Source organism: Apostichopus japonicus, chromosome 19, assembly GCF_037975245.1.
Source record: "Apostichopus japonicus isolate 1M-3 chromosome 19, ASM3797524v1, whole genome shotgun sequence".
Classification (NCBI taxonomy): Eukaryota; Metazoa; Echinodermata; class Holothuroidea; order Aspidochirotida; family Stichopodidae; genus Apostichopus; species Apostichopus japonicus.
The window spans coordinates 9,388,127-9,411,930 of NC_092579.1; the positions used below are offsets into that span (position 1 = coordinate 9,388,127).

At 37.5% G+C, this 23,804-nt stretch overlaps 1 protein-coding gene across 37 annotated transcripts in view; it reads left to right on the forward strand.

Annotated features, from left to right (window-relative positions):
- The window catches only part of LOC139959375 (gamma-adducin-like), a 75,289-nt gene that overhangs the window by 48,743 nt on the left and 2,742 nt on the right, over positions 1 to 23,804 (forward strand). For 32 of the 37 annotated variants that reach the window (XR_011790060.1, XR_011790062.1, XR_011790066.1 and 29 more), the window contains 5 exons: positions 15,903 to 16,006; positions 16,262 to 16,456; positions 17,650 to 17,800; positions 18,600 to 18,814; positions 23,407 to 23,485. The gene's annotated coding sequence lies outside the window, so the exon portion shown is untranslated. Of the gene's footprint in view, positions 1 to 15,902; positions 16,007 to 16,261; positions 16,457 to 17,649; positions 17,851 to 18,599; positions 18,815 to 23,406; positions 23,486 to 23,804 lie in introns of all 37 variants that reach the window. The other 5 variants (XR_011790059.1, XR_011790061.1, XR_011790071.1 and 2 more) reach the window with 5 other exon arrangements.

Consider the following 23,804-nt stretch of genomic DNA (forward strand, 5'->3'; position numbering starts at 1 on the left):
TTTGATTGATAAATGTGATGCTCTGTGTTAAACATCTTTGTTAAACTGCAGCTGTGGGCATAGGCCTACGCAGTCATCATACGACAATTATTTACCATATCATAACCCACTACAAGTACAACATAACCTAGTGATACTGTACTAGGCCTATACTAGTAATACTCATAGTTTGCTATTTCATATAAACGTAAACTACGTACAATCTCAATCGCAGTGACAGCCTAGCTTACCTAAGGCAAGCCTAAAGTAAAGACCGTTACACTGATGGCAAATAACTGAATTTAACGACGTTTTGCCTTGTAGCACCTACCTGCAATAAGTGATATCAGACGTTTTTACATAAAGGAATACAATGTTGTCCCAGTCCAGTTTTCATAGAATAAAAGTGAAATTACTTGACAGTTAGTCGGCGCAAGAATGTTTTTTTATAGCAGACGGTTGTACGCGCGAGCCACATGATTGATAGAAGGGAATATGAATATGTATCATTGAGGCGTTACTATTATATCTAAGCCAATGGACATTAACAAGGAGATTTGATCGACATTTCAAGCTACCCTCAGCTGGAGAAAAGGCGGGGTCTATATAGAAATAGGTGGAGCCGCAGGCTACCCTCAGCTGGAGTAAAAAAGCAAAATACATAAGCGTCAACCCCGTGCAAGATATGAATAATTCAGTGCACTGAGGTGGAGCTGGTGCTACAACCCCTGATCAATAGAACTACTGCACAACATATACGATTAAAACGCTCAATGCTAATCTACGGAAGCTTAAAAATGCCATCAACTTAAGAAAAACCATAAGGTGACATTTTTCTGTAAATTGTTTAGATAACAAGATAAAATGTTATCAAAAAACGGAAAAATGTTGCATTGCTTACTTGCTTTAAATGAGTAATTGAACAATTTTGTGAAAAATGTTTAATTGAAAACTAATCAAATCTCGTCAATTAGTCATTTTTTGCTGCAAAATGTTCAATTGTTTATTTCATTCCATATGAGCAATTGAAAAACTTTTCTGAGAAATGTTTAATTGACAACTTATCTTATCTCGTCAATTGGACATTTTTGGCAAAATGTTCAATTGTTCACTTCATTCCAATTGAGCAATTGAAAAAAATTCTGCAAAATGTTTAATTGACAACTTATCGTATAACGTCAACTCAACATTTTTCTGCAAAATGTTTAATTGTTCACATCATTCCAAATGCTCAGTTGGAATGAAGTGAACAATGTTTTTTATTCGTGTGAGTGATAAATAGCTCCACCCCCACCCCCAAGAAAATAATATTAAGCGCGCTAGGAAAAAGCACTGTATTTTGGGTAATTCACTATGTCGTCGAATATAATTTGTTGAAAAAAAGTTTCCCCTTTGTTACATTAACATAGCTTTTTTAGTCAGTAGTCTATGTAGCTTATCAAGCAGATAACTTGTACTCAGTTGCTTACTCGCTTAACCAGAGTGATTGATAAGTTTGTGAAGTGAGGGCCAGTGGTACAAATGTACCGAGAAAAGTTTGGAACAAAAGTGCAGTCGCGAAAGATAGGGTGTCTGACTGACACTGACCGTATCGTTGACGAGTATAGTGCGGGGGGGGGGGGGGGGGTACAAGGCAGCAGTCGGAATTTTCTGGCTCCAAAACCCATCCAGTTGGAATTCCAGCCACTAAACCCCCAATCATCATGCCTTAGCTACGTCCCTGAATCTAGCTATACAAATTTTACACAATACACAAAACACATTCAATCCATTAGCAAAAGTGCTAGATTTAAGGTCAATTTCGCGTTTGTTAATTTAAGTCAAAAATACACATTCTAATCACTTACAATTGTATTTAATGTATTAATTCTTCGGTAAATATCAATTAGGCTATATGCTGAGTCAATTATGGAAGTATAGAAGTCAAGAGAAATATTACATGCTTAATATCCACCCCCCCCCCCCCCCCACCCCTCCCCATTTATTCTCTGATTGGATTGAAATGTACTTGCAGAAGAGAAATTTTCATGCCAAATTACTTTAATCTGGTAGAATTGATACACTTTTACCAATCTATGTGCAAAGATGTTCCATACACTATTACTCAATACCTCATAAGATATATTTGAAGGAGCGGAATAAAGGACCATGCGTTCTGATTGTAATTGAATGATTCATTCAGCATGTTTCCTAGAAATTTTCTCTCGTAAAAGAGCGCTTGAACATTAGGCTCGAACTAATTGATACCGATGTACGAGCTGACTGCCTACCGTCATTTAACGTCCATGGAATACCTTTAAAAGGCTGAGAGTTCATATTTATCATAGCGTGATTGCTCCCTTGCGTCGAACCATTAAAATTGATAGATAGCTGAAATAATCTGCAGCATGTTGACAGTTTAACTGGTTTTGGCATTTGTATTCCCAAATGAATGAAATATCGGAATATCTTTCCTTCTACGAATGTCTCTGACCCGCGTTAGGAGAGTTAAAGTGATATTGTTCAATGTTTGAACGTTACTGCATGTACCATTAATGTATGGTACTTGGTAGGCCTATATAGGGGATGGTTTATTTCTTTGATTGTTTGTCCGGCTGTAAGCTTCATAAGCTTCATTGGGCTATCATGACAGTGCATGCCTGCTACAAGCCTGCTACAGCCTTGCTACGGCCTTGCTACAGCCCTAGAAAGATGCTGTCGCTTTATGCCATCGTGTTCAAATATCTGCCACATTGCAATTTTTCCCTTTTGATTAGGCTGAAATTTCGTAAGTGATTTGAGTAAGTTAAAGTGTTATATGCTAATACCAGGTTACTCAACCTGGGGTCCGCGGACCCCTAGGGGGTCCGTGAAATTTATTTGGGGGTCCGTGAGGGCAAAGGGGTCCGCAGGGGGTCCGTGAAAAAATAAGGGTCCGTGAAAAAAATAAGGGTCCGCGAAAGCTGAAGAGGTTCGTGAAAAATGGAATGAGAGATATTGTCGGAGGAAGAAGTATGTATGCCTCTAGAAATCTAGGCTAGGCTAGGCTAGCCGTCAATACGTCGGACCCTGATGATCAGACCGTATCGTCAGTAGTCGATAAATGTTGAATCGTGCGTTCCCCGATGAAAACAAGTAATATAATTTCTCATTGGTTTACATTCGGTGAGGTATGGATAACATGCCACCCGAGTGTTGTGTACAACTAAACTGCACACTATACATCCTAATATGCAGAGCAATAAGTATGATGCGTTGCTCACTGTTGACACAGCGAAGCGCGGCAGTTATAAGGCTTTGGTGGAGGATAAGTTATAACTAACTTGGAATTGACACCGTGACACAAAAAACGGTGCTGTTTGCAGCTATCTCTGACAAAGAAAACACATAATTCTCCTGACCTCATGCAGAATCAACCAGTTTGTATCTGACAACTCATCGCTTCCAAATTAAAATGTAATTGGGAAATATATTATTTGAAAGTAAGAATTTCCAAGAAGGCCTATGCCTAGCAATACTTGCAGGTCTAGGAAAACTGCATTCCAGGCCCAGAAAAATGCATTTCTAAACATAAATTCTTGAACATAAATTTACTTCAAAAGTCACAAAATAATGCACCATTTCGCATCTGACCCTCAATATTGAAAAAAAATTCAAAAGGGGACGGGGAAAAAACCCCTCCCCTCCCCCCCCTCCCCCAGGCCGGCGGTCACTGTCCGGGGGTCCTCCAAACATTTCAGTTTATCTCAAGCGGTCCCTGGATAGAAAAAGGTTGAGAACCTAGGTGCTAATATATCGATGAATTCGGAAGTCATTTAGAGGTAGTGGTCATTTAAATTGGTCAAGCACACCTTGGACCGGGCAAGACGCATGATGGTACTCTTCTACACTGTCTTAAAAAAATCATATGACCCATCGGTTAGGTGGTCCAAGGCGTTCTGGTCTTGATTAGGGCCCAAATGCTTTTTATTCGTGATCCTGTTACATTCATTTAAGAAGTGATGATGTAGTAGGCATTTGAATTGGTCAAGCATTCTTTGGACCGGGCAAGACGCATTATGGTACCCTTCTACAATGTCCTTAGAGTTCATGTTAACCATCGGTTTGGTGGTCCAAGGCGTGCTGCATGGATTAGGGCCCAAAGTTTTTTGTGGTCCTGTTACACTCATTAAAGAAGTAATTATTTAATGGTCATTTAAATTGGTCAAGCACGCTTTGGACCGGGCAAGACGCATTATGGTACTCTTATGCAATGTCCTTAGAGTTCATGTTAACCATCGGATTGGTGGTCCAAGGCGTGCTGCATGGATTAGGGCCCAAAGTTTTCTCGTGGTCCCTTTACACTCATTGAAGAAGTAATGATTTAGTGGTCATTTAAATTGGTCAAGCACGCTTTGGACCGGGCAAGACGCATTATGGTTCTCTGCTACAATGTCCTTAGAGTACATGTCACCGATTGTTTAGGTGGTCCAAAGCGTGCTGTATGGATAAGGGCCCAAAGCTTTTTCGTGGTCCCGTTATGCTCATTAAAAAAGTAAGGATTTAGTGGTCATTTAAATTGGTCAAGCACTCTTTGGACCGGGCAAGACGCATTATGTTACCCTTCTACAAGGTCCTTAGATTTCCTATGACCCATTGGTTGGGCGGTCCAAGGCGTGCTGGTCTTGATTAGGGCCCCAATGTTTTTATTTCAGTCCCCGTTACATTTATTTTAAAAAAATGTTTATTTAATGGTCATTTTAATTGGTCAAGCACTCTTTGGACCGGGCAAGACGCATTATGGTATCCTTCTACAATGTGTTAAGAATTCATATGACCCATTGGAAAGGTGGTCCAAGGCGTGCTAGTCTTGATTAGGGCCTAAAGTATTTTTTTTACATTAATTTAAGAACTGATAAAGTACTGGTCATTTTAGTTGGTCAAGAACTATTTGGACCGGGCAAGATGCATTATGGTACCCTTCTACATAGTCATTGGAGTTCATATGACCCATGGGCCATAGATAAACCTCTTTCCACGACCAAATGTTGAACATCTTGTAAGAAAGCGTTTGTCTTGCCAGAGGTGTTACGTCGATACAATTGTCGAATACGTAACCGAATAGGCAGCTCAGTTACTCATTCGCGAATATCGAACGAAGAACGGGGAATAAGTATCTAACTTCACACCGGTGACATTCCCCCGGTTTCTCCGAATAGTTTTCCGGGGTTTTTTTTGGCTGCACTTACATCCCTGTCTTACAGTTATTCCACTTACAACATCTATTCTTTCCACATAGCCTAGCCAATATGCCTCCCATGAAAAACCTTAGTTAACTCCCCTGGAAATGTTAGTTTCCAGTGAAAATGTACTTGACTCCCCTATGATGTAGGAGAGGTAAGTTACTCAACTTATAAGTGGGAGGAAAATAACGTTGTTAGGGGAGGGAACAAATGGCCCAGGCTAGGCCTACCACCAAATGAAAATGGGAGACATAGGCTAGCCTACCAAAGCGAAGGCTAGATAGAGATGAGGACGAACTAGCCTATCCTAGGCTTCTTATACAAGTGTTATGAAATAGTAATACCATCTCTTTGATGTTACCGAAAAACTCCATCGAGACACCTTACAGGCCTCTTATGTATTTATCTAGGTCATGGATTCAGTTTTCCCACGAGAAGTTTTTAACTATCTTATTGAATCTTGGTACAGGGCCTTTTCCCAAAATAGATTCCATTATGTCTGTGGAACATTCGAGAAGGTTCTCTCACGTGGTATGGAAGTTTCCATAGAAAGGGGATGGACTTCCAAACTCCCAACCAATCAGGGCAGATCAGTGCCAGTGCACTTATTTTTATATCATTAAGTTAATACAGGATGGTCAGTTTATTGGCTGTCTACTGATTATGCGCAGTGAGATTTTTATGGAAGTAAGGTTTAAAAGAAAAAGGAGGTCAGAAATTTATCACTCCGTCAGCGCTCCGTGATCAGTTCGTTGCTTCGTCACCATTTCATCACTCTTTCTAATTGTTTAATTGACGGAGTCCAGTCAAGTCAAATCATTGTAATTTAGTTTTATTTGTAAAAAGAATCAACAGAGAAGAAATTATACCGAATCATCAAATCAAATCCTATCTCGTCAACTTGTTTTTTGTGTGAACTCATTATTTTCTTCCGTTCGAGATATCTCCTGAAGAAGCATAAATACGGCATCAAGATATCCCAGTACCTTTCTATCGCGAGTCCCGATATAGTTTTACTATCGGAGGAGCGGGCTCGTCACAATATTACATGGTGGAGATCGGTTGCTTTCTTCAGGAACAAAACGGAAACGGAACTTTCACAACTTTCGTTCGTTACGATCAATAACGAATAGGAGATTTTTTTGGCCCGAAGACCTAACGAGGAACACAACGCATGTTCACGACCTAGCCTAACCTACACACTCTACGAGGGAAGACGGCCTATACTAGCCTAAGCCTGTACACCGGATGCCGGAACCACTGATCTGTACACTAACGTTAATCAACCCAGCATGCAGTTCGCGTTTGAACATTCGCGCAACCAGTACGTAGCATACTACAGCTCTAAATATCAGAACTGAACATTTTCGCGATCAAATCTAGACTCGACCCGATGTTAACGGCAAACGAATCTGAAGTTCTTACGAGATGTAGGCCCACCTGCTACTGCTACTACCTGCTACTACCTACCTGCTACTACCTGCTGCTACCGCTACTACTACTGCTAACCGAGGGACTTCATTCGTCGTTTCCACTACCAGTTCTTAGTTAAACTTAAGGGTGAGTGAAATCATGCCAATTTGTATCCCAACCCCTATTTGAGATCAGAGTGTAACGATAAGTTATTTTAATCGTGTCCATGTATTGCATATTTGTTATTTGTATTTAATAACGGTCGATAGTGTGTTCAATTAAGTATAGGCTCATGTTGTATACACATAACTAGCCTAATTGTATGCGGCATAATGTCCGTCAGTGAACAGGAAACTTCGGCCTCTGTTAATGTTATGCAGAAACATAGGCCCACTGATTTTTTGCCATCACGATTTCAGGGCGATGTAATTGATGCAGATTTAGCCGAAGCTCATTATTTGGGATTTGAAGATTATTTAGAGTTGCATAAATTGCCGTCCCAAACCACCCCTGAGGCTGTAGCGGAAGAATTTAATGAAATATGTCGCATATTTAAGCGAACACTTAAAGGCCAAGCCAGACTCTGGATTGAGAACAAAAATTTTTCAACTATTGATGATCTGCGCAAGCAATTCCTTGCTCGTTTCAGTCCAGGCACTTCTTCCTACGCTAAATCACAGGCATTTCATGCATTAAGCTATACGCCAGGTGATACAGCTCAAGCACATTTGGCCAAAATTTCAAAAGCTGCAGCACAATTGAGTTATGGCGATGACCAAATTAGAGATAAATTGATCTCGACCCTGCCTTTGCAATGTCGCTCAGCAGTATTAATGTCTGCATCACCACAAGCAACAATTGCAGATTTGGTCATGAAAGTGCAATGTTATTTTGACTTACAAATCCAAAGTCAACCCACAGCTTCTTCCGAACTATTTATGGCAATGCACGACAAAGCGTCTTCTGTTCAGACTCCATCTATTTCTGCATCTTCTGAGATACACGAGTTGTGTACCAAAATTCAGGAGTTAGAAACCAAGTTTGATCAGTCACGTAGGTCAGAATCGCAAGACAATCCAAAAGATATGAGGCAAAGATATAGTTCTCGTGATTCTCGTGGTCCTAGGACAGGTCGTAATAATAACAGGAGAAGGTTACCGTATTTTAATCCTTCAGTCACATGTTAGTACTGCCAAAATCGAGGTCATTTTGCACAATATTGCCAAATTCGCCTAAGCCATGAAATGGAGGCTGATGTAAACAAAGTACCAACACAGAATTTTCATTAGGGAGCACTTATGATTGCACTCATCATACAGTGACTCCAGACAAAGTACCAAGTAAGGGAAGATCGAAACGTAAAGCAAATAATAGTTGGAAGAATAGTAATATTCCTAGTTCTAGATATACAGGGAACGACCGTAGTGTGGATATTCAACTGGACACACGTAATTTTGTAAGAGGTACTTTACATGATGGTAAAGGAATTTCATTGTTGTTTGATAGTGGAGCAACACGCTCTATCATTTCTTCTTCTACAGTGCAAAATTCAAAGTATCTATCCTCTATACAACCAGTCTCAGTTGATGTAGTAAACCTAAAGTTGGGTAATGGTCAGTTTATTCATGCGTATAGCACGATAACATTCCAGGTCAAAATTCAAGGTCATGAATTTCAGCTTTCTGCTTTAATTGCTGCAAACCTGACAGGTATTGACTTGATATTAGGTAGTCAAACTCTGAAGGAATTGAATGGATCTTTGGACTTTACCACAAACTGTTTTAGAATTAAACAAGCCAAAGTTTTCCTTAGGCCAGTGCAGAGATTTGTTATTTACCCAGGTCAGCAGAGATACATTACTGTACAGGGACGTCTTCCACTATATGCACGAAATGCAGATATGGTTATTAAACCGTTTCCTCTGATATCTCGTATGTGTCCTTCACGAATGTTAGTGAAAATGCATAAAGGTAGAACAAAGATTCTACTAAGGAACATGGGTAATCAGAAATTTTGTCTGCATCCTTCTCGCACAGTGGCTCATTTAGATTTAGCAGATATCATTACGGTCACAGAAGACATACCTACTGATTCTCTAGATTTTCTCAATGTCATGAGAGACATCGAAAAACCGTCTCTTTTTCAAACCAATTCTAACTCTAAAGAGAATCGTGATGAAATTACACGATATAATTTACATCGTTATCCACATTTGACAGCCGATGATCCCCTGGTTTCCAAATCGGAACAGGAAATCATGAGAGATAACATTAATTTGGAACAAAGTATTCTGAATGCTTCAGAAACAGAAAGCATATATGAATTTCTAGACTCACATAGAGATGCATTTTCTCTTTATGGTGAATTATCTCACTGTCCAAATTATGAGGCTGATATTACGCTTACTAATGATGAGCCGTTTTACATACGTCCCTATAGACTTTCAGATGAGGACAAAGTCATTGTCACCAGTGAGCTTGACAAATTAGTGCGATTAGGAATCTTAGCAGTAGGACATCAGTCTTATACCTCACCGGTTTTCCTCATTCCAAAGAAGGGAACAAAAGACAAAAGGGTTGTCACAGATTTTCGCTACTTGAATAGTAGAATAAAACGTCTCAATCATCCATTTCCATTACTGAATGAGACTATCCGTACCATAGGGTACTCTGGAGCCAAAATTTTGGGTGTTCTTGATTTAAAGTCTGCATTCTTCTGTCTGCCACTTAGTGTTCATGCACAACAATATACAGGTATTGCTTCATTTCATGGAGGAAAGCATTATTATTATAAACGCTTACCACAGGGATTGAATTTATCTCCAGCAATCTTTCAGTCGCAAATTAATGATATTTTGGCAACGATCCCAAATTCAAATAAGTTCTGTATTGCTCATCATGACGATATTATTGTGTACAGTGCAGACAAACGATCTCACAAACAACACCTACAGGCAATTTTTAAGGTTTTAATGGACAATGGATTGAAAATCTCTCCGAAAAAGTGTAGCATTTTTCAAAATTCAGTCCGATATATGGGACATTTGCTCTCAATAACCCCAAAAGGTGAGGCTTGTATCCAACCTTTACATGACAGATGTGCAGCGATCAGGAACACACCGAAACCACACAATGTTAAGTCAGTAAGACGATTTGTAGGTGCAGTTAATTATGTGGCTTCGTTTTTTCCAAATATTCAAGCACTATTGAGACCATTACATCATTTGAGTCGTAAGAGAAAGGTATTTAAATGGACAGAGGAAAATCAGTGTGCATTTCAAAATATTAAAGAGTTGTTGTGTAATCCACCTATATTGCATATGCCACAGAAATATGGTCGTTTTGTATTATATAGTGACACATCACGAGTAGCAACAGGATCATACTTGACACAAAGAGTTAATGGCAAAGAGAATATTATTGCATATTACTCTAAGATATTACCACCAGCATGTCAGAGGTATAGTGTAACTGAATTAGAAATGATGGGTCTATTTATTAATGTGACAGCATTCAAACATTTATTGCAAAATGTAGAATTTGAGGCATATGTTGATCACTCAGCCATTGTTGAATTGTTTAAGTCAAAACAAGAACCAGCAACTACACGCTTACGTAAACTTCTGTTCAAATTGTCAGAATATACATTTCAGGTTGGTTATAAGAAAGGCTCAGAATTGGTTTTGGCAGATTATTTGTCTAGAGCACCACAGGAATTTCACTCTGAAATAGATCAGGTTGCTCAAGAGGTCAGTTCTTATGAGGATTTTTCAACTACACCTAAGGAGACATTTAATCCAATCATGACAAGGTCAAAGGCAAGGTCAATGGGAGTCAAAGTTCCAGATTTATTTCCGAAGAGAGTCACTAAGGAGTCCAAGCAGGATTCCCCAGCCAAAGAATCAACAAATAGAGTTGAAAGGACATCCATTCCTAAGGCAACACATGAGCATGTTACACAGAGACCACAATCTGAGTCACAAAAGACGACTACACCAGTAATTTCTACTGACAAGAGAGATACATATAGTCAAAGGCCTATTATTACTATGCCGAGTGAAAATCGACATACATTTAGTCCTGACATGTTAGTTGTGCCAAATTTTACAAGTGTTTCTCAACCTACAGAGCCAAGATTAGTGGATCAGAGTAGACATAGAGTGCAAGAGGTAATCAGAGAACCACCTCCAGAATTATTTGTTCAGCCGAAGCCAGTCATAACAAACATTGATCATTTGGTTACAGGGCACATTCCAAAACAAAAGGAATTGAATAAAGTCATGAAGGCAATTCAAGGAAAGCTGATCAAAAACTATGATCTGCCATTTGATGTAAAAGAGTTGCAAATTCAACAACAAACTTGTCCTTACTACAAACCAATTTATGATTTTCTTGCACATGACATTATTCCAAGTAATGTTAAGCATGCTAGAACTGTTCGTTCTCAAGCAGAGGATTATTTGTTATGTAATAGTTTGTTATTCAGGATATTTTTGCATGAGACTAATGATGCTAAGATGACTCTTCAGTTAGTCGTACCTGAGACTATGGTAGAACAGATAATATCACGATATCATGATGACTTGTTAAGTAATCATCAGGGTGTAATGCGTACATATTTGACCATTAGACAGCATTTCTATCTGCGCAATATGTTTCAACGCATCAGTAATTATATTCAGGCATGTCTCCGTTGTCAAGAATTCCGTAAGAAACCGGACAAATTGAGACAATATCATGCTCGCATTCCTGATTCTTATCGTCCTTTTGACAGACTTAGTCTGGATTTCAAGACTATGCCCACAACGGCTACAGGATTTAAACATTTGATGGTTGTTTGTGATGAGATCACTAGATTTGTTGTATGTGTTTCTCTTAAGACTCTTGATGCTGAAACAATATGTGAAGCATTATTGCAGAGGGTGGTCACAACCTTTGGTCCACCGTCTTGTATTATAAGTGATGCAGCAGCTTCTCTTACAGGAAAATTAGTGGAGCTCTTAAGTAAAGCTTTAGGCATTGAACAAAAGTTCATCAGTGTAAGCAATCATGGAAGCTTACAGGTTGAAAGACACATTCAGACTCTTTCAAATTTCCTCAAAGTGAACTTAAATCAGTTTGGTACGGATTGGGTACGATTTGTCCCAACATCAGCCTATGCATATAACACATTTTCCTCTCCTCAGTTAGGTAGCTATAGCCCATTTGAACTTGCATTTGGACGTAAGCCACCAAATCTTACAAATTTATCATTTAATCCAATGGCAGGATTATCACAATCTCATGGAGAATATGCTGCATTGTTAAAGAAACGATTTGATCATTTGTCTAGGGTAATGTTAGTCTTACAAAAGAAGCAACAAGATGCTCAAAATGTTAAGATAAGTGCAAAACTAGACAAAGGTGCAATTTATTCAACGGGTCAATTAGTGTATCTATATAAGCCAACGTCTTCCTCCTTGACTGCGAACTCTCGCAAAATTGCTGCAGAATGGTGTGGACCACTAGTGATCCATCAAGTTTTAGACAGGACTCACTATTTGTTGGCCACTCTCAAAGGAGAAATTCTTAGTGATGTATTCAATTATAACAGGCTTAAACCATGTTTTGTAAGAGCATCTTCTGAAACTAAGAATATCACTAACATTCAGAAATTGCGAAATGTCTTGAAAACAAAGGGTTCATCAAGTGAAAAGGTTGCACGAATGCGAAATGTTTTGAGTAGTAACACTTCTAATGCAGAAAATGTTAATGTCATGCAAGATGCTGCACATATTGAGTTTCATGATGAGTTTGGTAACATTTTGCCAGGGGTAACTTCAGATCACATCATGTGTCTTATGAGCACTAAGCCAATGAATGTTGCATCCTTTCTAGAGAATAGAGCACATAATGAAGGATTAGCACTTCCATATCCTTCCATGAAAGATAGCATATTAAGGCAAAAGAAAGTTTTTGCAAATGCTCCACAAGGAGACATGAAAGTCCAACGTGCTAGATACAAATTGGGTGAATTACAGGTTCTGGTCACCTATCAGACACCATGTTTTCCTTCAGGCTTTAAGAGTCATGATTTTTGGTGGAATGTAGGAAAATATTCCAACACAGAGGAAATAATGAATTTTCTCCATGAAAAGGGATTGAACATTACAGGCAGTCCAAGCAGGATGTTGCAAACATTATATGGTTAGAATGTGTAACTGCATATTGTTTAAGTTCAGATGAACAGGTGTTTTACCCACAATTGTATGAATGGAATGCGTCATGGCATTTACCTGCATACCTATTAAGTGGAAGTCATTGTACTGTATGGTGTAACAATATAAGCTTAATTGTTAAAACCACCACCAAGTGACCTAGTTTCATCTTTTATAACAAATGTGAAATGAGTATACCTTATTTCTCCTTATGAATTCGTTCAAACGTTTACCCGGCAATTAGAACATATCCGGAATATTAGCAACATGGGTTTTCATATCTATTGAGAAATATTTTAAGGATATTTACATTGCATCATTGATGTTATATTGAAGGCTATTTAGAGACAGCATTGGTAATGTGCAACTTTTGCTTACAGCAACAGTTATGTTGTATAGATGTTTTGTATAGATGTTTTGTATAGATGTATAGATGAAAGTATAGATCTTTTGAGGAAGTTATGTATATATTTTCTTTTCCTCAAATATTCATGAAAAAGTAAATTTCATCATGAAGTTTAAAAGACAAGATGTTAAGTATTATGTAAATTTGAAGAAAGATTTGTTGATGTCATAGTCTATGGGGTCTCTTTTATGGTATCGAATATCTAGTACTTTGGTACTTTACTAGATCAATTCGGAGTGCATACCTAGGGTCACCATGCTATCGAGTCACATTTTGTTGATTTTCTTGAAGTGAATGTATATGGTTCACAAGGTTTCAAAGCAGTTTTGAAACTACTGTATGCCTTCATTAAAGACGAGGTTTTGTAAATGAGTTTGTAATATTTTAAGGTTCTTTTTTTTGTGTACGAATTTTTTATGGAACGCTGAGGTGTTCTATTCAGTTAAGAGATAACTATAAGTCTAGTATTCTCTGATCTCTCCCCAATTCACGGCATGATTTCACTTTTGATATAAATGTATTATTGATGTATGAAATTCATAAATGTATTTTGTTAGAGATACTGCATATTTTGCTGTGTCATGTAACTTTAAGATATCTTAATGATATTTTTTTTTAGATTACATCATATGATGTCATCAATATTGAAGAGGTACACTTCAATTTCATGGAGATAGTGTCAATGTATATAACATATGATTATTTTAATAATTCTTAACCAAGATGTTAACCTTTGAGATATATGAAGACCATTTATTGAAGTCAATGAATATTAGTGAATGTGCTTACAGTACTCTACCTTCTTGAGATAATGATAAGTTAAAGCAGTATGATGTTAAAATTTTGGAGTATCCAAAAATTTTAAAAGATTGAGGGGGATGTTATGAAATAGTAATACCATCTCTTTGATGTTACCGAAAAACTCCATCGAGACACCTTACAGGCCTCTTATGTATTTATCTAGGTCATGGATTCAGTTTTCCCACGAGAAGTTTTTAACTATCTTATTGAATCTTGGTACAGGGCCTTTTCCCAAAATAGATTCCATTATGTCTGTGGAACATTCGAGAAGGTTCTCTCACGTGGTATGGAAGTTTCCATAGAAAGGGGATGGACTTCCAAACTCCCAACCAATCAGGGCAGATCAGTGCCAGTGCACTTATTTTTATATCATTAAGTTAATACAGGATGGTCAGTTTATTGGCTGTCTACTGATTATGCGCAGTGAGATTTTTATGGAAGTAAGGTTTAAAAGAAAAAGGAGGTCAGAAATTTATCACTCCGTCAGCGCTCCGTGATCAGTTCGTTGCTTCGTCACCATTTCATCACTCTTTCTAATTGTTTAATTGACGGAGTCCAGTCAAGTCAAATCATTGTAATTTAGTTTTATTTGTAAAGAGAATCAACAGAGAAGAAATTATACCGAATCATCAAATCAAATCCTATCTCGTCAACTTGTTTTTTGTGTGAACTCATTATTTTCTTCCGTTCGAGATATCTCCTGAAGAAGCATAAATACGGCATCAAGATATCCCAGTACCTTTCTATCGCGAGTCCCGATATAGTTTTACTATCGGAGGAGCGGGCTCGTCACAATATTACACAAGCAACGGTACTTTGTAAAATGAAATTCTCAAGCAATTAGGCCTAGCTCTGTGGTCTAATTGATGTTAGTGATGGTTCAAGTATGGAGAAAACTCTCCATGAAAGCTGATGTTACCTAGCATAGGCAACTAAATTGATAAACATGTATTAATTTGATCAACTAGCATAATTTTGACCTGAAGCTAGGCTTAACAGTATTGGTCCAACTCTCCGCATATCTTTATCAGATCATAGCCTTCTTTTGATGCCTAAGGCATGATTTTATGGTCTGCAGAACTGTTTCACTGAAACTTTGATTATTATGAAACCAAATTCAAACTTTGCTAAGTCAACCTCTCATTGTTGAGTAATTGTCTTTAATTTGGTTTTTAATTTGAAAACATTGATTGAAAGTTGTGAGGAACACAACTCATGGTAAACACATATTAAGAGTATTGAGAGATAAGTACAAGATATAGTATCTCAGTCCTGGTTGATATAGAATATTATTACACAGGTGCTAGAAGTCATTGAAGCACATGAGGGTTTACCATGAATATACTAATATGTTGTTGGTACTTGTGTATTGGCTGAAAAGCCAGTTTTCATCTTTGCTAAGTGTACATGTTGTAGCTTAAGTGTCGGTCCTTATTTCACTTGTCAAGTTTCTCGTTTCAAGAATGATGTTTATTTCAGACATTTTTCAATTTTCCAGTTCCTCATGAATGTGCTTGCTAAGTTTGTTTAAACTAGTACATGCTCTCCAGATTGTTTGGCTGATGAAATGTTCTCAAATTGTGTTGAATTCATTCCTTTCAATCAGCTTGACCATTATAGTGAACAATATGTATCAAAGGAAGTTTTGGCATTTTACAAAGTACTCCATAGGTTTGATGTCTAGTAAGGTTCATTAAAGAGTCACTTGTATTAAAAATAAACAGGCACTTAGTAACAAAAAGAGGTACAGTTTATTCATGTTTGTAAACATTCATCAAAAAGGTATCTGCATACGCAAACTGGAAGATGATCTTATGTAAAACTACTTTAAAAGAAATACTAAAATTTATTTCACACCAAAGGTATATATATACTGTACATATTGCTTTGATATTTGTCTTTACAGCATTGCATTGGCCACACTGATTCACAAGGAGACTCCATGAACTGTGACTGTAACATTCTGCTGGAGGTCTGAGACATTGAAGATTCTGTAATGCTTCCGTTTGGGTATGCAGATTACTATAGTAACACAGAAATATTTAAGCTCTGGTATTTGTTTCGTTTATTTCTGCCATTAAACCACAATCATATACATTTGTTTATACATACAGTAGTTATATCAATGAGGCAGCAGTCAGGGTTGTTTAGGTAGTCAGGGGAGGGAGGGGAGGAAGGGAGGGAGTGTATAAAAATGAGTCTAGTTGCAATGTCTATCTGCTTTCCAATATATGAAATCTCTTATCTTTTACAATACTGTCTCAGGTGAAAGAAGAAGATGAAGAAAATTGAAGGAAAATTGTGAGTCTTGGATGTCTGTAATGAAGCTGGATCAGGTTTAGAACAAGTGGTTGAAAGATCATAAACTCCACCAAATACGAGAAGATCCTTCAAGCCTGTCCTCTACAGAGAGATCTGGAAGTGTTATCTGGAGGTGATTTAACAGAAATTGGAGAAAAAGTAAGATTCAAGGAAAACATCAGTGTGAGCCAGTATCATGAACATCAGTCTTGTCCTCTCAACAGTTGATTGTTGTCAAGATCATTTCTAAATGTAGGAGACACGGTGCCTTAGCCTGTTGGAACCAGTCAGTATTTGGTGTGGTCTGTTTTTGTGCTAACTGTATGAGACACAGTGCCTTAGCCTATTGAAAAAGGTAATTGGTGTGGTGTGTTTTTGTGCTAATTGTATGAGACACGGTGCCTTAGCCTGTTGGAACCAGTTGGTATTTGGTGTGGTCAGTTTTTGTGCTAAATGTACGAGACACGGTGCCTTAGCCTGTTGGAACAAGTTGGTATTTGGTGTGGTCAGTTTTTGTGCTAAATGTACGAGACACAGTGCCTTAGCCTGTTGGAACCAGTCGGTATTTGGTGTGTTCTTGTTTTTGTGCTAAATGTATGAGACACGGTGCCTTAGCCTGTTGGAACCAGTCGGTATTTGATGTTTTTTTTGTGCTAAACTACTATTCTTACAGAAAGGCTGAACAAGTTCCATGATATAGTTTGTACAGAGTGACACATTCCACTCATTCCAAGCAACCATGACAACATCAAAATGAAGCTAATTGGTTTCTTAGTTTATTGGCATGAGATGCTAATTAATGTAGTCTGTTTTTGTGCTAAATTATTGAGACATGGTGCCTTAGTTTATTGGTATTAGTTTTTAATTAGAAATGTAGGAGACATTTTTGTGCTAAATGTATAAGACCTCAGCCTTAGCCTATTGGAACCAGTCGGTAATTGGTGTGGTGTGTTTGTATTAAATTGATAAGTTCTGCCTTAGTTTATTGATATGAGTTGCTAATTAGTGTTGTCTGTTTTGTGCTAAATTAATGAAACCTGTTGCCTTAGTTTGTTGGAATGAATTTGTAATAAGTATTTTGGTTGTCTAAAATTAATAAGACATTGTACCTAGTTTGATGGAACGAGTTGGTATTTAGTGAGGTCTTTTTTGAGAGTTGTTCAAACCAGTGTCCAATAACTTTGATCTGACCATAAAATTCCATTTCTTTCACAAATTGCCCCTCTAGAAGAGTATACATGTTTTGTCTCACGGCTGACAGTTTGGTTGTTAACAGGGTTTGACTTTTTTACTTTTGCTGTTACTTTGAAGAAAAGTGACTAATTTGTTTTGTATTCCTCTCCTTTCATCAGAGATCTGTGGCCTATGTTGCTCAACAAGCTTGGATCCAAAATGATACTGTGAGAGGAAACGTTCTGTTTGGTAAAGATCTCAACTCCACCAAATACGAGAAGATCCTTCCAGCTTGTCCTCTACAGAGAGATCTGGAAGTGTTATCTGGAGGTGATTTAACAGAAATTAGAGAAAAATTAAGTTTCAAGGGAAACATCAGTGTAAGCCAGTATCATGAACATCAGTCTTGTCCTCTCAACAGTTGCTTGTCAAGATCAGTGCTAAATGTAGGAGACATGGTGCCTTAGCCTGTTGGAACCAGTCGGTACTTTGGTGTGGTCTGTTTCGTGATAAATTAAAGAGACATTGTGCCTTAGTTTGGTGGAATGAGTAGCTAATTAGTGTGGTCTGTTTGTGCTAAATTGAAGAGGAGTACTGTGATAATTTGTTGGTAGTTAGTGTGGTGTGTTTGTATTAAATTTATAAGTTTTGCCTTAGTTTATTGATATGATTTGCTAACTAGTGTGGTCTGTTTTGTGCTAAATTAATGAGACCTGGTGCCTTAGTTTGTTGGAATCATTTTGTAATTAGTAATTTGGTTGTCTTAAATTGATGATTGTTGCCTTAGATTGTTGGAAAGAGTTGCCAATTAGTGTGGTCTGGGTTGTGGTAAATTAAAAAGACAGTTGATTGTTGTCAAGATCAGAAAACTCAAAGATGAGCTGATTTGATGGAAAAACACCAGCTAAGCTGGAAAGCTGCAATATACAGTCAAGGTTAGTCATAAGAAAGAAAGGTTCATAAAAATGTAAAATATATATAATCATGTTTCCACCAGTAAAGTTTCAATCACAGCCTAAAATTTGTTGGAATTAGTTGCTAATTAGTGTTTAATGTTTTGTGCTAAATATACGAGACTTACTTTGAAGGAAACTGGCTAATTTCTTTTGCATTCCTCTCCTTTCCTTAGGGTTCTGTGGATTATGTTGGTCAACAGTTAGCTTTTTGACATAGCACCACCCCATCATCCTTCACTCTATGACTTACTCGCCATTTACAAAACGTACGCGTCCTTGGATACCAACACAACGCTGCCGAGTACACTTTCGATTCATAGTGTCTCTCTTCAAAAGGAGTTCCTATTCTTTCCGTCCGCCGTCTTAGGCTGGAGACTAATTCTTTCTGGTAAGTGAAGTTTACGATCAATTTCACTGTAGAAGCCATTAAAACCCGTAGGGAGGGGCTGTTTAGCCAATATGACAACCCCTTACCCACCTATAACCGCCCCCCTAGTCGAAAACCTAAACCTCTCTGATTTTGACATAGACATTAATGACTGGATCCCTATACAAAAATAGCAGAAAAAGACATCGTCCAATCTACGTTGAAATAAACCCATCTCCTAACTCCAAACCAACCACCAAAAAGTCCGCTCAAACAATCATTGTATCAGGAATCTTACCAGAACTATCAAAAAACCCAATAAACACTTGCTAAACTAATCAATGAAGAAAAACCAAATGCCATGATCTCAAATATAAACCGTCTTTGTAGTAAAGACATCCTAATCACCCCCATGACCCTAAATCTGCAAATATCCTTCTGAAACCATGGACTCAAAAGACTAAACTAGGCAACCCCAAACCAAGAATCCCAAAAAAAGTATGACAAAGAAACTTCTCCGTAGTAGCCTGTGGCATAAAACCTGAAATTCAAATCAAAGATATTGAACAAGAACTCAAAGACCAAGAATACACCCCAATACAAACTAAAAGACTCATTAGTCATGCCACAAACAATACAACTTGGAAAGTAAAATGACGTTTGAAGAACAACAAGCCTCAACAATCCCTAATCAAACGTTTCTACTTAGGATACTCTAAACACAAAACAGAAGAATACCACGAACCCCCCCCCCCCCCCCAAATCACTCAATGTTTCAAATGTCAACTTTTTGGACACACCCACCATACTTGCAAAAATCAAACCAGATGTCTCAGATGTGGCGAAAACCACAGAGTTAAAGACTGTCCCAAACCAAAAGAAAACCCAAAATGTGCCAATTGCTCAGGGACTCATGTCGCCCTTTACAAAGGATGCCCAAAATTTAAAGAAGCTAAAACTGAAAATAATAACAAACAACAAGAACAAAGAACCTACGCGAATGTAACCAATTTTACCCCTAAAATTGAAATAACAAATAAAATCGTCACTGCAAAAAAACTTAATATCGCAACCTTTGTAATTGAATTAGTACAATACACCTTCCAAAAAGCCAACATTAATATTAAATCTGATGACCTTGCCAGTTACGCCACCGTGTTAGCACTAAATCACCTAAACTTAAATATCCCAGAAACTAATTATAGAACGTCTCCACCATCCTTCAATATTTAGCCCTCCTCAATCACCTACATGACAAGCACACTCCCTCCTTCGGTCAAGTTCTTCCACCTAAACATCAACAGTATCCTTCCAAAATTAAGCTTCACTACTTACTATATTCGCCAACCACTCCCCGGATATCATTTCGTTAAACGAAACTAAACTAAATAAAAATTCCCACCTTAGCATCCCTGGTTACCAAACTTTCAGACACGATATCTCTCGCTCTATGGGAGGAGTACTTATTGCTGAAAAAAAACAACCTCAAAGCCACCCTCCTCCCAAACAAACCCAAACAATTGAAATTGTACTCGAAAGAGACAATAAACCTCTCCACATTATTAGCTATTATAGTCCCCAATTGAGCTCATATCCACAATCAAAAAAAGTTCTAATAAAAATACAATACTACTAGGAGATTTAAATGCCCACCACATCATTTTTGGTAGCACCAAAATATCTGAAAAAGGCATATCCCTCTTAGAAATATGTGATAAACACAACTTAACAATAATTAACCAAAATACCAAAACTAGGATAAACCCAATAAACAATAATACTGAACTACTTGACTATGCCATAACCTCAAACCACCTTGCAACTAAAACTCATTCGATTCAAATCCTAGAAGATGACCTAATCAGTGACCATTTTTGAGCTAGACATAAACCTCAGTCGCATCCAAAATAACGAATTAACGTATAATTACAATAAAACAGACTGGACATCATTTAAAAAGGGATCATAAAAAACAACACTATTGCCAATTACCACAACAACAAGCTAAATTACATCGGCATATATTGTGATAGCATTGCCCAACAATTCTTTAATACCTTCAAACAACACTGCCCATTAAAAACAAAACAGAAATCCAAAACTAAATAGGAATATTCTTACACTAAATAACTCAGACGTCGCCTACATAAAACCTATATGATCTCCCCAGATCCATTTCTAGAAACCTAAATTAACCAACCTAAAAAACAAATAAATAGACAAATATTGGCGGTCGACCAAAACCAAATCCAAAACAAATGCGATTCAATCATTAATGACAAAAACCCAAAACACTTTTGGAAAAATTAAAAAAATATCATAAACCCATTACAACCCAAACACAGGTAATACAGACGAATGCCTTAGAGATAAAGTAGGTAACCTCATCACAAAAACTTAAGACCAAATAAAGCTTAGTGAATCATACTTGAAAACTATATTCAATATCTTAGATGGCCCTCCATACGATAACAGATTCCAACACAAAATAGACCGTACAATTATCTGTAATGCAACCAGCTTTATCCCCAACTTCTAAGGATGTCTCAACAAAAACATCCCTCTACTCAAAGAAATAGATATAAATGATTGGTATAGTGCCACTGAATGTGCAAAAATGCCTCCTCCCCTGGTCTTGACAACATAAATGACCTAATGCTAAAAGATTCCCCTCCGTCGGCCTCCGATATTCATTAACTCTCATATTTTCCCATTATTTAACAAACTTCTTAGACTGGGTCATTTCCCAACCCTGTGGAAATCCGCCAAAATGATTTTAATACCGAAACTAAGTAAAGACACACCAAAATTCAAAACTATCAACCAATTAGTCTCCTACCAGCCTTAGGTAAGATTTTCGAAAGAATTATAGATAACCGCACCAGAAACCACCTTGAGCAAATTAATCACTTTGCCCATATCAATCAGGCTAATTCCGCGCACACAAATCTACAATAAACCAAACTTTCCACCTTTCCAAAGAAATTCGCATCGGCTTCATAAAAAAAAATGATGCCACTGCCCTCTTCCTTGATGCCGAAAAGAATTTAACTACTTAACTTTAATCTCCCCTGCAATTACACCAGACTTCTTTCCTCTTTCTTTAGTGAGCGCAATGCCAAAATATGCTACAAAAACCAACAATCAAAACCTATTCCACTTGGTGCAGGTACTCCACAGGGCGCTGTTCTCAGCCCCCTCCCCTGCACCCTATTTGTTAATGATTTGAACATCCCCCCTCTATCTGAATGCAACTATAGTCAGTACCCTGAGGACATAGCCATTTGGAGCACCAGTAAAAATATCTATATGACGGAACTAAATATTAAAAGAGCAATTACACATCTCAAAAATTGGTGCTCGATGTGGAGAACAAAAATATATCCCTCAAAATCTAACCTAGCCAATTTCTCCATAATAAACTCAAAATACCATAATCATATTTCCAAAATTAATCTTTTCAACACCTCAATCACTGCTACTCCTAATGCAACCTTCCTTGGTACCACTTTCGATAGCAAATTATCGTTTAATCTACTTTGTAACAGAACTGCAGGACGCTGCTGGTTCCAACTTAAATCCATTCAAATCCTCTCACACAAATATAACTTCCCTCCGAAAACAATTATCCAAATCTATAAATCCAAAGTAAAACCGATTCTCAGTTACAGGAGAATCTCCCTGCTTACCATCTCTAATCCCAATAAACAAATTTTAAACAGAATCCACACCACAGCTTATCGACTCGCACTCAAAATCCCTACCTATATTGCTACTTTGTACGTTCTCCGTGCAGGAAACACAAAATCTACTTTCACCAGACTTGAAGAATTCAACACCAAGTTATACAAAAACAACCTCGAGAACGACCCTTTGATTGAAGACCTCCCCCTGAAATACAAAGTCGCAACAACTCACTACCCAAAAACCAAACCCTTTCTGTATTCACAATTGCTACTACTTAAAGTCTCATTCCATTAAAAAAATCCTTTCCTAAATGGGTCTAGGCCCAAGTATACTTATATATACAGATTATATTGTTATCAAACAATAGAAACCACAACCACTCCCTACCCAAACAATAGAAACCACTCCGTCTCCACAATTCTCAGTACTTAAAAAATTCCTCTCCTTTAGAAATCCCTCCCTAATTGACTCTTCGACTCTGACCTCGGGTATGATTATGGCTATCCTGTCCTATGTAAATATATAAGACTTCATTTACCAGCAATTCCTTGACTGAACATAGACAACCTCTCCAAGAAAAAAAAAAAAATGTCTATTCTATAAAAAACAAACTTATTATCCCCCGTAGGACCTCTCGCCAGGTCGACCAGGGGTTAAACTCCTTTTGTTTTGATATCAACAACAACAAAAACAAAACTTTTACTTGAATTAAAAAAAAGGTAACTAATTTCATTTATTTCATTTCATTTATTGATTTTGTTCTATTTTAACATAAGTATGACATATGACATAGAAGGAGATAAGAAACAAAACTTGTGAAAGGAAGTGTACTAAAAAACCCTATAGGGCTTGTCGGGTAGTGACACTCCCTAAAAACTTAATGTGGAAGACATCATGATTAGATTTTGGTTTCATTTAATCAATAGGTGGAGGTAGAGGAATTGGACACTCTTGCAATAGATATCAACGACTTGAAGTACTCTGCTCAGGTGGCCTCCATTCTAGGTATGTACTTAATAATAATATAATAATAATCATAATAATAATAATAATATTCAATTTACTGTGTTTGGAAAGAAACTTTTTGCAGCTTTGGATGAAGATTAAGGATTCTTGTTTTTCAAAAGGCAAAATGCAAGATGGACTATATATGAAAGGATGAATACCAAAAAATTAAGAAAAGAAATTGGGTGGGGGGAGGGGGAATCAGGCAGAGACCATCATGTTACTACCCTGTTAATTTTGTGTAGGACCCTGGTTAATTTAAAACGAAGAAATCCCTTTAGTTTCTGAAAGGGTTCTTCTTTGGGATAACGGTGGAGAG